The sequence below is a fragment of the Helicoverpa armigera genome, chromosome 18, assembly GCF_030705265.1.
Source record: "Helicoverpa armigera isolate CAAS_96S chromosome 18, ASM3070526v1, whole genome shotgun sequence".
In the NCBI taxonomy this organism is placed as follows: domain Eukaryota; kingdom Metazoa; phylum Arthropoda; class Insecta; order Lepidoptera; family Noctuidae; genus Helicoverpa; species Helicoverpa armigera.
In genome coordinates, this window is record NC_087137.1 from 10,609,714 (window position 1) to 10,623,690 (window position 13,977).

Consider the following 13,977-nt stretch of genomic DNA (forward strand, 5'->3'; position numbering starts at 1 on the left):
TAAAAGTAGAAAATATTTTCCAATCCATATGGAAGTTTTTTTTTAATAGCAATATGTACACATTATTTATAGTGGCAAGAGAAAACATTAATGTCAAATGCCGTCACTCTGTCGACGTCTATTCACATAAAAATATTGGACATTTCAAGTAAAATAATCAATTTTAAATTGTGAATACAGTGAATTTGTGAGAAAAAAATATTATTCGAGCGGTCGTCACACGGACTTTGCTGTCGGTGAGTTGAATTTTACATCTTCATTTCAGATAACGTGGGATGCGAAAATAGATCGAATGGCATTTTGAATTATTAAATTATTGTCGCTATTGCTAATTGTGTTGTCTGCGATAGTTGTGTGTTGTGGAATGCGGCGGCGGTATTCGAGTCTGGCCGGCGGCGACGTAAGTTTTATGTCAAAAGAGTAATAGGAATTTATATCGGGTGGTTATGTATATTTTGAGATCTATTGATAGCGAGTCAGACGTCGGTGTTGTGATACGAAACTCAACAGATACTAGTGAGCAGCCGGCGATTCTACGGCTTCTGCTTCACTATTTATTTAGACTACAGTTAGTAAAGGTCTTTTGAGATGAAACCTTTGGGGTCCCTTTATTTAAACATATTATTATGAGGACCTGTATCCCGAATAATCGTTCTCACGTATCTTATCAGTTAGCCTTAAGAAACTTAGACATTTGTCTGAATGATTACTGAATTTAAGAATTGATTCCTTCAAAGAAGATATTTGTACAACAACATTTGTGAACGGGTATAGGGTACATTCCATTAAATATACTTCAAAAATACTTGTTTCAATATTGTTATAACTGTGAATTAGTTACACTTCTAATAAGACTTAGATATTGATTTTATTCACGTGAAATAATGGCATTATAGTTAAAATAAATTGAAACGCTCCTGTCATATCTTATTTGTGATTTTTACAATATTTTTGTGATAGCCAACAACATTGGTAAAATAATAATTATCAATATGTATGCTAATTGATATAACTTGACTACTAACTAGCTGCATAATGAATTTAAAAGGTTGCTATCAAATTACTTTAATTTACTATGATCACATAAAAGTCATTTTGTTGCAATAAAAGCGTATTTAATGTTCTTGGAAATTGTTGTTGTGTGGCATCACTGATTTGAATCACTATCATTGATCGTCCAGGACAAAACAATCTAGCCTTATTTAAATTTTGTCTGTTGTCATTTGTATTATTGCAAAGCAATCTTAATGACAATTTGCAATATTTCCATCAATATTTCTGATTTGCACACATTTTTATCATCCATTTTTAAAGTAAATAAACAAGTTACGTGACATAACTTGATTAAATATAAGATTCCTACTGCATCAGTGATTGTCATTGAAAATAGGTCAATCATTTAAATGATAAGAAATAACTTGGCCGCAGTGCCAATTTTAAAGATTGATGATTGAAATATGATTATTGTTACACATTGTAATGCGGTGACTGCCAATTTTTTTGTTCTGCACACATATTTAACATGTTGAAATGATCTTTGAGATAATATAATTTCACTTTTGTAACGGCGGAGGTGTGATGTTACATCTTGTTTCAATACATTAACATAATAATTTGCATGTCTAATATACACAGTATTGTTCATCTCTGTTGCTGTGTGTTTTAAGACAACTTCTAAAATATTTTCTTCTTGAATTTTCTTTTAGGTACACTTGTACAATACATAAGATTTTTTTCTGTACGAAACTTGACAATAGAGGTTCCCCGCACGCGGCTGAAATCAATGTCCTTTCATGAAAGTCGCTTAGTGTGCGGTACATCGGCGGTTCACCTACATAGGTTGATTATGTGAAGCGTTCTGCGGCGGCAATGAATGGCGTCCGTGGAAAGGATCGGAGCTGTCATGTCCGGTAGAGGCGCGTGCGAGGGAGAGGCGCGCGCGCGAGCGGGACGGCGGCCGCTCGATACTGCTCGTATTGTTGGGGCGTCCCGCGCCCCGCGCCGCGTTCAAGAGGGTTATGTAATTTAGGCGAGGCTTCGAAGCCAGCGGCTGCTAAGAACGCTACGAATATCACGCCTCTTAGGGGAAACTGATCTTAAGGGTTGCCATTGCCATCACTTCAAATAGGAACTCTGCCTTCTTGCTACAGTTTTTGCATTATCATCAATTACATACTGATATGATCTTAGAAGAAAACAGAGCTACTAGTCATAGTTTGTTATCACACATTAACGTTTTAATATCATTGAGTCAATAAACTTAATAGGCGGCTAAGAAATGATTCATCCAATATTATTGTACTTAGCTTATTAGTCTAATTTTCCATTTATTGAATTATGACAAGAGTTATCTTTTGTGATTACAACAAGTGTAAATCTACTAATGTGTATACCTTGTTAATGTTATTTTCATTTGCTTATTAATGTTCTGTAATCTATACGATGCGTTGGTAAGATCCGCTCGCTTCAAAGCCCAGCCTTACACCTCCATGGGAAATGGTAGGAATGTATCCCCGCTACTATAGTAATTGGCTCGTGATATTCGCAATTTGAGACACAATATGCCGTATTGTTTCACGTAATGTACTGAGAAGAGGATAAATGCCATTACCTCGGTCTCATCTCCATTGTCTAGGGCCTTACGTCATAATGCCTAGATATGCAAGGCTGTAAAACGGATTTTTCTCCCAGACATTTTACATAATTTGCCTATCTAAGCAGGTCGCCCAATTTACCTAATATTAAGAGTTCGTGTCGTTTTGATGACGTATTTATGCGTAATCTAAACTTTCCTCGGATGGATATAATTTCAAACTCATTCCGGGGCCGGAGTCCGGCTCCCTGAGGACTCATTGCTAGCACTTTAACCATCTTTCGTTTCATATCCCATTTTATATAAGTCGTGACAGTAATACAGGCTGTATAAAAACTTGGTTGGAGTTTTGTCACTCGCAATTTTTTATGGCACAAGGCCTCTGGCCGGCCAGCCGTGAAAAAAATCTCTCCTGATCTTGTCAGAAGCGTTGTTCATTTGGAGAGTTCCGCAAAAAATATAATGTTGTATGAATCATGGGTGACAAGCTTAATTCTTTTGTTTGTTTGGACAAAAAACCGATACGGAATCTAGAGTGAATCATTTCTTGACTAGATTTGTGTTAATGTTCTTGATTTTCGGGGTCGCCGGAGTATCGCGAGGTAATCGTTGTTGTTGCGAGCGCCGCGCCCGCGAGATAATCTTTTTATAGAGCAATCGAACCAAATGAGCCTGCGAGGATCCCAAATGGACGCGTATTTTGTAGCTCTAAGCTCACGCGTTACCGCTATGCTAAATAAATTGGTTACCGAGGGAAGGATTTCTTTCAAACTTAAGTTAGATAGTACTGGAATCCAACCTCCAAAGATATTTAAATTACCTAGAAGTGATAATCGCTAAAATTGAGAAGTAGTTATTTCCATGCCTTTGAAAATGTGGTCGATTTAGTGCCAGACACCTTTTATATGAAATATGTATTTATCAATTAACAAACTTTCTGATGCCTCGTCCTCCTGACACTCCAGTTCGAACATATCTAGATTTAAGACATCTACGCAGTAGCGTTGTTCTTGCGGTTGGCACCAAAAACAAACTTGTAAGAACCCTTGTCAATTAAGTTTAGTAGTTCGGCGTCGGAGTCATTCCGAGTTGAAACCAGGACTGCTGGAGACACGTTAGATGGAAAAGTTAAAGTGTGAAGTCGCCTGGAAGATACAGGTCTCGACAGAACACAAATATACATATACATGTATTGACAAACTCAATAAATGATGTATCGATGTATAAGATACATAGATCCAGGTGTCGTCCATAAAAATAACAAGTATGTATTTGAAACGTCACGACTACTTTAAAGACCAGCACTTTTCAGTTACCGACACTAGAGCTTCATACAGTTTTCTTTTAAACTGTATCGATTAGGTTTAAAGTGTCATTATTTTAGGCTAAAACATATGAGTCTCTTCACACATGAGTGTATAGATTGTGGTCCTCCCTAAGGCTGTTGAACTCTGCAGTTTTGTAAAGCAGACAAAAGCATCAGCTAATGCAGTTTACGTGTACACTTATATTAGCAGTCGCGCACTCTGCTTCACTATTTAAGTTGAACTGCTTCCAGAATAACAAACTCTAGTGTTATGGTAGTCCTTATACTTAGTTACACCGTATGAGACTTAAAAGAACATCTTGGGAACTTTGCTGCTCTAATAAAATTATATTAACCACGTTATCTACTTAGATATTAGTTGCCATATCAATTTATTCGCCAGCTAATCAGTGGCAGCCCCAAAATGGCTTTCGTTATTTGCTTTCCTTAGTTGTGGCCGTGGCCCCTTCCTGCAATATTAAGCCGTGATCACGATAATATCCTGCCCCACATTCATAATCTCGCAGCAACCACTCCGATAATGTCCGGATGCGGTGTTCGCATATTTTCGCGCTGAATCACCGCAGAAGGCTTATCTGATGTTTTGACGCTGTAATACCCGTGGCAGTCTCAGTTGGCTGTCGAAGTAAGTCACTGTGACTATTTATTTAATTAGTAACGGCTCTTATATTTGCTGGTGCATCATTTCCTGTAACTACAGTCATGAGTTTTACACATGCATAGTCATATTTACATTCTCTTGCTTTTTAATGAATGTAATTTCTATGCAAGGTTTCTGTTTATTCAGTTTCATAAAGCTTGAGCGACAGCTTGGTTATGATGAGATTTTATAATCTCGGTCACGTTTACAATCTTGAGAAACCCTTTAGCGGTAACTTTTATTAAAGGCTAAGAAGTTATAATAAAGAGCAGGAAATTGTGTACACAAAACTTTGAATTCTCGGAAATTATCCGCTGAAAATAAAATGGCTTCGTTTCTTGATAAAAAATGTTAATAGGTTTTCCAACATGCACTTATGTACATAAATTTCTGGTAAACATAATGTTAAACTGCTGATATTTTGTGCCAAATATCACGAGCCAAAACCTCATAAGTGCATGTTTAAAGTGGTACAAAATATTACATGTGGATTAAACGTGTAACGACTTTCATCACGAGGCTTTCAATAAAGGTTTTAAGGAACTAGATTGAGCAATGGCTCAAGTGAGACACAAAGAAGCCTGTAGCCACGTGGAAACCCCCGCAGGGTACAAGGGGTGGATGAGGGAACCTCTCATTATAGAAACGCGAATTATACGAAGCTTTAATTTTAGCAAACGAGACCCTATGTCTCCTGTTGCTTTTTTTGCTCGTTTTTGGGCTACAACAATAATTTAGGCTCAGGATTTTTGTTGTATTTGGAGATTTCCGTGTACATTGTTACGAAAGTGTATTATACATTTGGTGGTCTTACAGCAAATAGGTTGGGCGGTTTTTGATAAGGATCTAATGACAACCTTTTTTGGAACTGCAAATGTCGCCCAAATGTTGTGATTTCCTATTTGCCGACAGGATAGTTTCGGTCATGTTTTTGGATTTCTCCTTTCAGTGAGGGTGTGTTGTTTTGTGTATTCAAAGAGTCGCATATATTTTTATATAAAATGAAACGAATTGCATCCATGTTATTTTGGTTTATGACATCCCAAATGCGTTAGGATTATTTTCCATCAACATGTCGACGTCAATTTGGCTTTATACGCGTTAACGCGCTTTTTAATGGCCCCGATATTGATTCCGATCACTTACAATCCATCAGATCGAATTACGTGTTATGAATACAATTGTTTGTTAATTGTGAGGGAAGTATAACGTAGTTGATATGATGAACCTGCGGGAAATATGGTTCTTTTAAACTGTAAGTAGTGCCAACAAAAGTTTCTTACAAAATTAGGCACAAGTGGAAAATTATGTGGTCTATTTCATAGTAAGATTATGCCGGCATAATAAAGGCATTATTTTAAACATACGGTTCAGGAAAGTCGCGTGAACTATGAGTAGAGCGCAGGTAAACATAATCTACAACTACCCGCCAATTAAGTAGTAACGAGTGTTCGCCCAGATTACCCCCGCTCGTTGTCGGCTTAAATACCCGCAGCCTCGCCGGTCGCCGCGAGGCCTTACGTAACTATACGCACTCGAATACAGAAAACCAGATATCTATACTATTTATTTTATATGGAGCCTTATGGTTCTAACGATAATGCTTAACTTCAGCTACTCGGAAAAACTTTTATTAATCACAATTTAAGTGCGAAGTTTTGAAATATCCTCTATCAATAAAGTTAATTAACAGTACAATAAATTCGTGTCGTGTCCCATCCGAGGCAGGCTGGCAGCCGGGCTGCCGGGGTGCGCCCGGGCCGGCGGGGCGGGGGGCGCTTCGACGTCAGTTCCATTGATCGCGCGTGACGTCACGCCGCCCGCCGCCGCCACTGCAGCGGTCGCGCGGCCCGGGGCGCGTTCCGATACCTCGCTGTAAATGAGCCTGCCAGGTTTTCTGCTCTTGCCTGGTTGCGACATGTAAAAATAGATTCGTCAATGGTTTTGTGTCAATGTTATGTACGTTTATTGGCTTTGGGCTGATTAAAACAAGGGTACTTTCGAAGTGTGTACTTAATGGAACTAATTGTGTAGCTAGGTTTATTGCCTAACAACCTTAGTAGACTTAGTATGAATGGCTTTTTCTTTATAAAGCTAATTGTTTTACAAGAAAAGAAATAGAAATAGGCGGATTACCCCTAGGCCTTTCTAAATATAGCCAATAAAGTTCATATTATATTGCTGTAATTTGTTCAAGTTTACCTAAGGTTCATACTAAAATAACTATACTTCAATATACCGTACACTATATTTAATCGAGGCGTAGGTTTTAATGAACTTCACGGGCTTGCTGCAAGGCTAAAGTTGGTCGGTATTTGAGCTGCAAAGTTCTCGCATCCACTACTTCTCACTTGCTCCGGGAATCTAAATAAGCTCGCGGGAAAGTTCTATTGTTTTTTTAACCCTTTGAGATTTATTTGTTGTTCTTTTGGTATGTACGCCAAATACTTTAGTTTGTTGTTCTTGTCTTTGTATTTACGTTACGTAATGTATGTGATTGGACTTTTCAGTAACAGCCTGAACAATTTTCACCATCAGTTTTTTTTATCATCACAAAAATGGAAAATATTTTGTAAGTTTCTTGCTTAAAACGTCCATTAGTGGGAAGCGTCCTACATAGTTCGTATCATTATGTTTCAAAAATTCTTTGATTTTAAGGCATCGGCTAAAAAATGTTCTCCATAAACTTTAATGGGGCTTTCGATACAGAATCTGGAAAACCGCAAGGGGTGGTTAAACATCATTACCCACCCTCGACGAAACCGTGGAGGAAATAAATCTTCCACTAACAATGTTCCAATAAAAATAAAGCATTTGTAAATTTCCGAAATATAATCTAATCTCAAAGCGTCTAGCTAAAAATTGAGGTTGATTTAAAAATATCCTGAAAAGTGTTAGATTTACCCCAATTTCACTTTTATCGGCCCGGGTAAAAGGGGAAAGTTGATTACTGATTACGACACTGGTTGTCAAACCTTACTTTAATCCTAATAAATTAAAATGTAGAAACTTGGGACATTTTACCTTGATTGCTTTCTGTCGAACTGAAGCGTCGTATTGCTTTTAGCTTCAAAACTGTTAATATTGTATGAGGTATCAAAAAGTCGTGGTGGCCTAGTGGGCAAAGAACCAGCCTCTCGAGTATGAGGGCGCGGGTTCGATTCCAGGTCAGGCAAGTACCAATGCAACTTTTCTAAGTTTGTATGTACTTTCTAAGTATATCTTAGACGCCAATGACTGTGTTTCGGATGGCACGTTAAACTGTAGGTCCCGGCTGTCATTGAACATCCTTGGCAGTCGTTACGGGTAGTCAGAAGCCAGTAAGTCTGACACCAGTCTAACCAAGGGGTATTGGGTTGCCCGGGTAACTGGGTTGAGGGGGTCAGATAGGGCAGTCGCTCCTTGTAAAGCACTGGTACTCAGCTACATCCGGTTAGACTGGAAGCCGACCCCAACGTAGTTTGGGAAAAAGGCTCGGAGGATGATGATTGTATGAGGTATCAAAATGTCACTTAAACCAAGAGTGTGGCTGTCGTGTAGCGTGTTCGTCATAGAAATCGATAGCTATGCCAAACTACAAATAAACTTAGTAATATCAAAAAGAAGTTAGGATATTTCGGATAATATTTTGAAAGGCGTAGAGAAGAATGACATATTATTTTTTCTTATTTTTGCCAAAAAATTGTTTCTAATGTTATATTGTGTTAGTGCAATGTTGAGAACCGCTGTGGTACGTGTACGCAGATAATTTGATGAAAGCCGGCCCCGCTACCTGTTTGAATTTGCTGGCCGGGGTCGGTGACCTCTGCACTTAATGTTATTATCAGGGCAACCCTCTCGTGATAATGTTTTAATAATGATGCTGCAAATATTTACATTATTTCACTTCATGTTTTGGTGTTCTGGTGCATAGGTATTTAGTAGATAAAATAATTGTATATTATTATGAGGCTGTAGAAACAATCAAAGACCTTACCAGCTACATATTTAACCAGGGTGATAAATTCATACTTAAAAAAGGAGAGTACCCATGCTTCCCAAGGATAGCTAGCACTTATGTTTATTTCCTTGTATTGTAGTCGGATATCAACTTTGCGTTTCCTGATAGTCGAATGAATTATATTCCACTTCAGAATTCAATCCAAATTGTTTAGAAGTAAATGTCAAAGGTTCAGATAAACTGTTTAGAAAATAGTAGTCTATGACTATGTCTGTCGGTCCTAAGTTAAAGGCTTTCATGAAGCCTTCATAGCCATACATAGACTCTAATAGTTCATAACAATCTATCGTTTATAACAGTAACAAATAAAACATTTAGGTAAATTGTACGGTTGAATTAGATAACAGGGCGGGCGCCGCCCACACGTTACGAAACTCCCGCCCACGTCCAGATTATGATAGATGTTCAGCCAATGTTTGGAGAGGCTTTCCTAACAAAAGTGAGCGCATTAGCCTGCCTCAAAATGTTTTCGGTACCTGGATAAATGGTAAAAAATCGAACGACAGGTTTTGTGAAAAATAACAAGGATTTAGCCCAGTTGAATATTGTAATTTCGTACAAATATAAATGAAAAGATTTAAAAAAAGTGTGTAGTATGCTGAATCTTTATTGATGAAAAAGAAATTGTATCGAAGTTGCGCACATCACTTCGAAATGCGGATTTCGAAGTGATGAAAAACGCATTGATATGCCAGGAGCAAAATTGAAATTTTAAGAATACCTTCACTACATTGGTTTGCAGTTTTTTTAAATTCTATATCAATATAGCCCATATTTCTTCTGGTGACTTTCTATATAGCTCTACTACTCCTACAATGCATCGCACAGCTTCTTTTTTGCCTTTATCTACTGTACCAACACAAGTGCTCGAACCATACTGTTTGGTCTATTTATTGAACTTATAGGTCAGGCAGCGCCCATTAGCAAGTATATATTCACAATCTCACACCAGTGGTATCTCATAGTCACTTACATTATAACCAGCACACCGTGGAGTCAGCGAGGCGTGCCCACTAACTTCGCCTGCTCCTTGCATATTTGAAGGCGAAACTTAGATGCGTTGCCAACTTTATGCACTATTCATATCGTTTGTAATCGTAATATGTGTTGACAATGTTTCTCTTCTATATTACATGTTGTTTTGATAGGCATAGTTTTTTGTTTTGGGAATTCCACTAGATATTGTTATCGTAGTTAGAGTTTTAGATGGGTGTGATTATTTTTTGGAAAACCCATAGTATCGTCATAATTACTTTTACCTAAACTGTGACCAATATCATCGTTAATTGCTAAACCAAAAGTAGCATCTACAAGTTAGGTATTTCAATATTCAATACGCTTTAAAGCTTAGTTAACCTCTATCTAGAGATTTCTTTGAACCCAGTATATTATCAAAATTAATTCTTTAACAATATTCTCGGTATCGGGTTTAGCGCCAAACTGAAGGGTTGCGACCCCTACGTTAATTAGCGTAGTAATATGAAGTTGATCGTAAATAACGACCAGCCACCCTCATTTAGTTTTCTTGGCGTGGACAAAGGTTGGTCTCATCACCTTACACGGTCAATGAACCTGTAAAAATATTCTTACTAAGAAATTCGACTGGACTTCAAATGAATTAGAAATTATTTCAAAGAACTTTGTTATTTGCCTTTATAATATATTATTTTGAAAGACGACGGTACACCAATTTCTGAAATTGTTTCTGGAATTGCTCATACAGGAATAATTTGTGTAATGTCCGATATAAACTAGCATTTTTCCAGCTATCGCTAGCAGCCACAACGTTCCAAAGGGTCTAACAAAATATCTACATATTTAAACGGAATACATTTTCTTAGAAAAAACCGCCGGTCGCTTGGCTTTGACTAGACTGACAGTTCTGTAGGAGAGCCGGGCGGGCTTTGTGTATCGCACTGAACCTTGTATAAAGACGTATTTAAAGGATCTTTATATTGTTTCGCGAATCATTTTCGTCACTAGCAGACTTCGTTTTACGGAAAACATTGGCTTTGCAAAAACCTTTTTGTTTGTTTGAGAAAAAAATATTGTGGATCTGTGAGGTAGTCCAATTCTGTTACAGGTGAAATAATCTTTAGGTAATTACAAATAATTATTGCTACAATTTAGCGTTTTTTTAAAAGCAATTTATTACATAAAGACGTCTTTGCGTTAAGTAAGTTCTGACCTTCCGTCAAACGTACATCAGTAGCCAATCTAGTTCAATAATAGGTTCCAGTTAGATCGATACAGTATCATGGAACTCAATTAGCTCCGCCTAATATTTACAAGCGTATAGCACAGTTTCCCTCTATTAGGGCCCGATTAATATTCTATTAGCTGGCTTAATAAGTCAGTTGATCGTTTTCCGATGCTCGATAATAGATTGCGCAGGAGATGTTAATGGCTGGCTTGTAATATCTTCAAGTCAGCAGTATCGTGAGGAAGAGGCTTGTCGATATAATCTTCGAATTTTAAGTTAAGGAAAGGGCCCCTTTTCTCTTCCCGCCAGTGTGTGTTTCAAACCACATACCGAACAATATTATCTCCACGGCGAGTGTTAATACCTCCATCCCTGAAATCTGCAATTTGGAATTCGATATTCTTTATGGTCTTCAAGCGTCGCACGATGTTTATAAAATAGCTTCGTTTTTATAGTGTCTGTAGCTGGCAGACTGCACAGAAAGTGCAGGTGCGGTTCTGCAAGGTAAAATTAAATCGAGTTTAGTCCGGTTCAGTGTCCTGTAGAGGCTTGAATAAAATCTGAGCACCTGCATTGAACTGTGCAACACATGGTCTGACGACTATTCATAAATGATGGCAGAGGAACTTAAGATATTTTCCTTATTGCTAAGCCTAGGGCATTTAACATTCTCAAGAGGAAATACCTTACTTTCCACATCAATTAAGTCTGAATAAGTTCTCACGTGTTCACAGTTGAACTAGTTTCAAAAATTGATGTATAATTCCCATCAATACCTCAGGTCGTCACCCTCATGCCGTGAACGTATGTGGCGTGTCGCTGGCCTCTGGTATGCAGGAATGTCATTTCAATTGGCAGCTCTGACGTATTACTTGTGTTATGTGCCAGTTAGAACGTTTTGTGTGGTCAAAGTGGGTTACTTTGCCACTAGGGGGCTGGTAGCTATATTGTTGATGATATTGTATTCAAAGACCGGGTACATAGAGTCCTAATGACTGGTTGTGGCAGATCAGAGTCGCTTCTTAGTCTGTGTAGGTTTTGTGAACAGGACTTACTTAAAGACTGATTCAGAAAAAATATCATCGCTAGCATTCTTGAAACGTCGCTAACGTCGTTATTCATGAAATGAAATGTAGTAGGTTCTTCAACACCTATGACAGTCAGGTACTCTAGCAGGTTGCTAATGTAGATATCGATTGCAAAGTCAAGGTCATTAGGCCTATACTATAGAAGGTCATTTTAATGTTCGTGTTTCCACCTCAAATGTCAAATATAATCTCAAGATTGTTATCAGACGCTCAAGTGTACCTATAAATATACCGATCAGAAATACATCAAGTCGATATTTCCTAATACGGTTACAAGGTCAAAATGTCTAATGTCAAATTAATCGAACCCTATTTTCAAGATATATAGGAGAATCATTCAGAAAATAATCCTCGCCCAAATCATTTAGTACGCAATTTCACGGTGGCGTCTATTTTCTTGATCATAAGAATATTCTAGAACGCTAGATATATTCAGGCGATTGTATAAGAGTCATATTTCTCATTCGTATCCGTTGTACCCGATAATGAATCTGAAATATCCGCTCTTCACATATATTCTACGGGTTATTGGATTTTCCAAATGGTTATGTGGGATTGGGTTACGTCTCGGCTCTTCGTATCTGGCTTGAATAGTTTCAAATCGACTGAAGAATATGGCTAAAGTGTTTGTCAGATATGTTGTGTAATATGATCCATCGTTTTTGAAATTATGAGGTGAAAATAGGTGCTTCTTTTTCCAATTGGGATGAGAATACCATACGTGCCCCTAAATAAATAGTAGGTATATCTTAGGTCAAAGGTTTTAGGACAAATCAAATTATATCTTGATGAAATTTTTGATATAATATAATACGTAGCATTAGACCTGGTAAAACAACAGATGGCCATTGCTGCCATTACTGTTAAATAAGTAAGTCCTGTCTTTTATATTAAGCTAGGTAACAAATTGATAAAAGTTCGGAAGGTTATGATAACATAATGACACTATAATACTAGTACATTGAACACGTTAACTGTCAAAGTTAGTTCATTAGTAACTATGTAGCTAGTGGCGGGTACTCGAAGAACATCTCAAGGACTAACTTCAGCTATTCGCGGCTAACTACTAGTGTCTTAAGTTTTTGGATCATAGTTTTTGACACCACCAATAGAGCCGTGGCTTATTCGATTAGAGTTTTACTTTACCTTTTCTCCTCAAACATCTTATACAGAGGCCTTTTCCTTCTACGTCAAAATGTAATTCCCTAAAATCCTAAACGTTTCGACGAAATAATTCCAAATAAGTGGCGCGATAATTGGAGATTCTTATTACAAAGGAGATTATATTGTGAAAATCAACAGGCTGTTACAAACCGAGATTATGATTATTAAGGTCTTCCTCAACTTCTCAAGTGTCTATCTTGTCGAAACGTTATTTATAAACAAATCTCTCTAGAAAACGGAAGTTTAACTTAATTTGCCGGCAAATCCCTTCTAATTCTAAATTCCCTTTTCATTTACAGGCATCTTGTGAATAAAAAGATTGACTGCTAGTTGCTTTAAGGTAGATTCAATTATACCGGGTGAAAACTTCACCTCGGCTACTGATAAAAATAAAATACTCAAGAGCCAGGCGGCCTCTTTGAACCCATCTAATGTGAAAGAACTTTGCAAGTTTTGTGTTCGTGAAGCAGGACTTATGCCTTATGGTGTGCCTAATAAGTGTCATATTCGTGTGTAGGGAGGAACATAGTAATGGCCAGATATTTGCCGCAGTGGACTGGAAGTTTCGCTGGTCGTCCGGCCGTAAAACTGTAAAACTTCAGGGCTTTGAAGTCGGTGCGACAGTTGAAAATTGAACTATTTTTAAATAGCCGGAAGATTGCTTTACTTTTACCGGAGCCTTTTGCAAGATTGAATTGCTGTTCCCTGTGTTTCTTTGTACATTTTATCTAAGATACATTAAAGGTGATTGGTTGAATTTTGCTCAGTGTTATTCTAACTGATTTTATTGCATTTTGTGAGGGAATATACAAATCTTTTGTTCAACTTGTCACTGTTGTTGCAGTCAAAGCTGTAGAAGTACAAACACTCAAAAAAAAAGGATGTTGTTATAAGTTATATGTACAACCAAAACGCTTGTTCAATAAAATGTCTAAATAAATGAAGTTACGGCCTGTGTGTCC

The 13,977-nt window shown here is 37.6% G+C and overlaps 1 protein-coding gene across 4 annotated transcripts in view; it reads left to right on the plus strand.

Moving 5' to 3' along the window:
- The first annotated feature begins 75 nt into the window (after positions 1–75).
- LOC110380242 (stress-activated protein kinase JNK) overlaps positions 76–13,977 on the plus strand; it is a 108,529-nt gene continuing 94,627 nt past the window's right edge. For all 4 annotated transcript variants that reach the window (XM_064039162.1, XM_049848544.2, XM_049848557.2 and 1 more), the window contains exon 1: positions 76–236. The gene's annotated coding sequence lies outside the window, so the exon portion shown is untranslated. The remainder of the gene's footprint in view (positions 237–13,977) is intronic.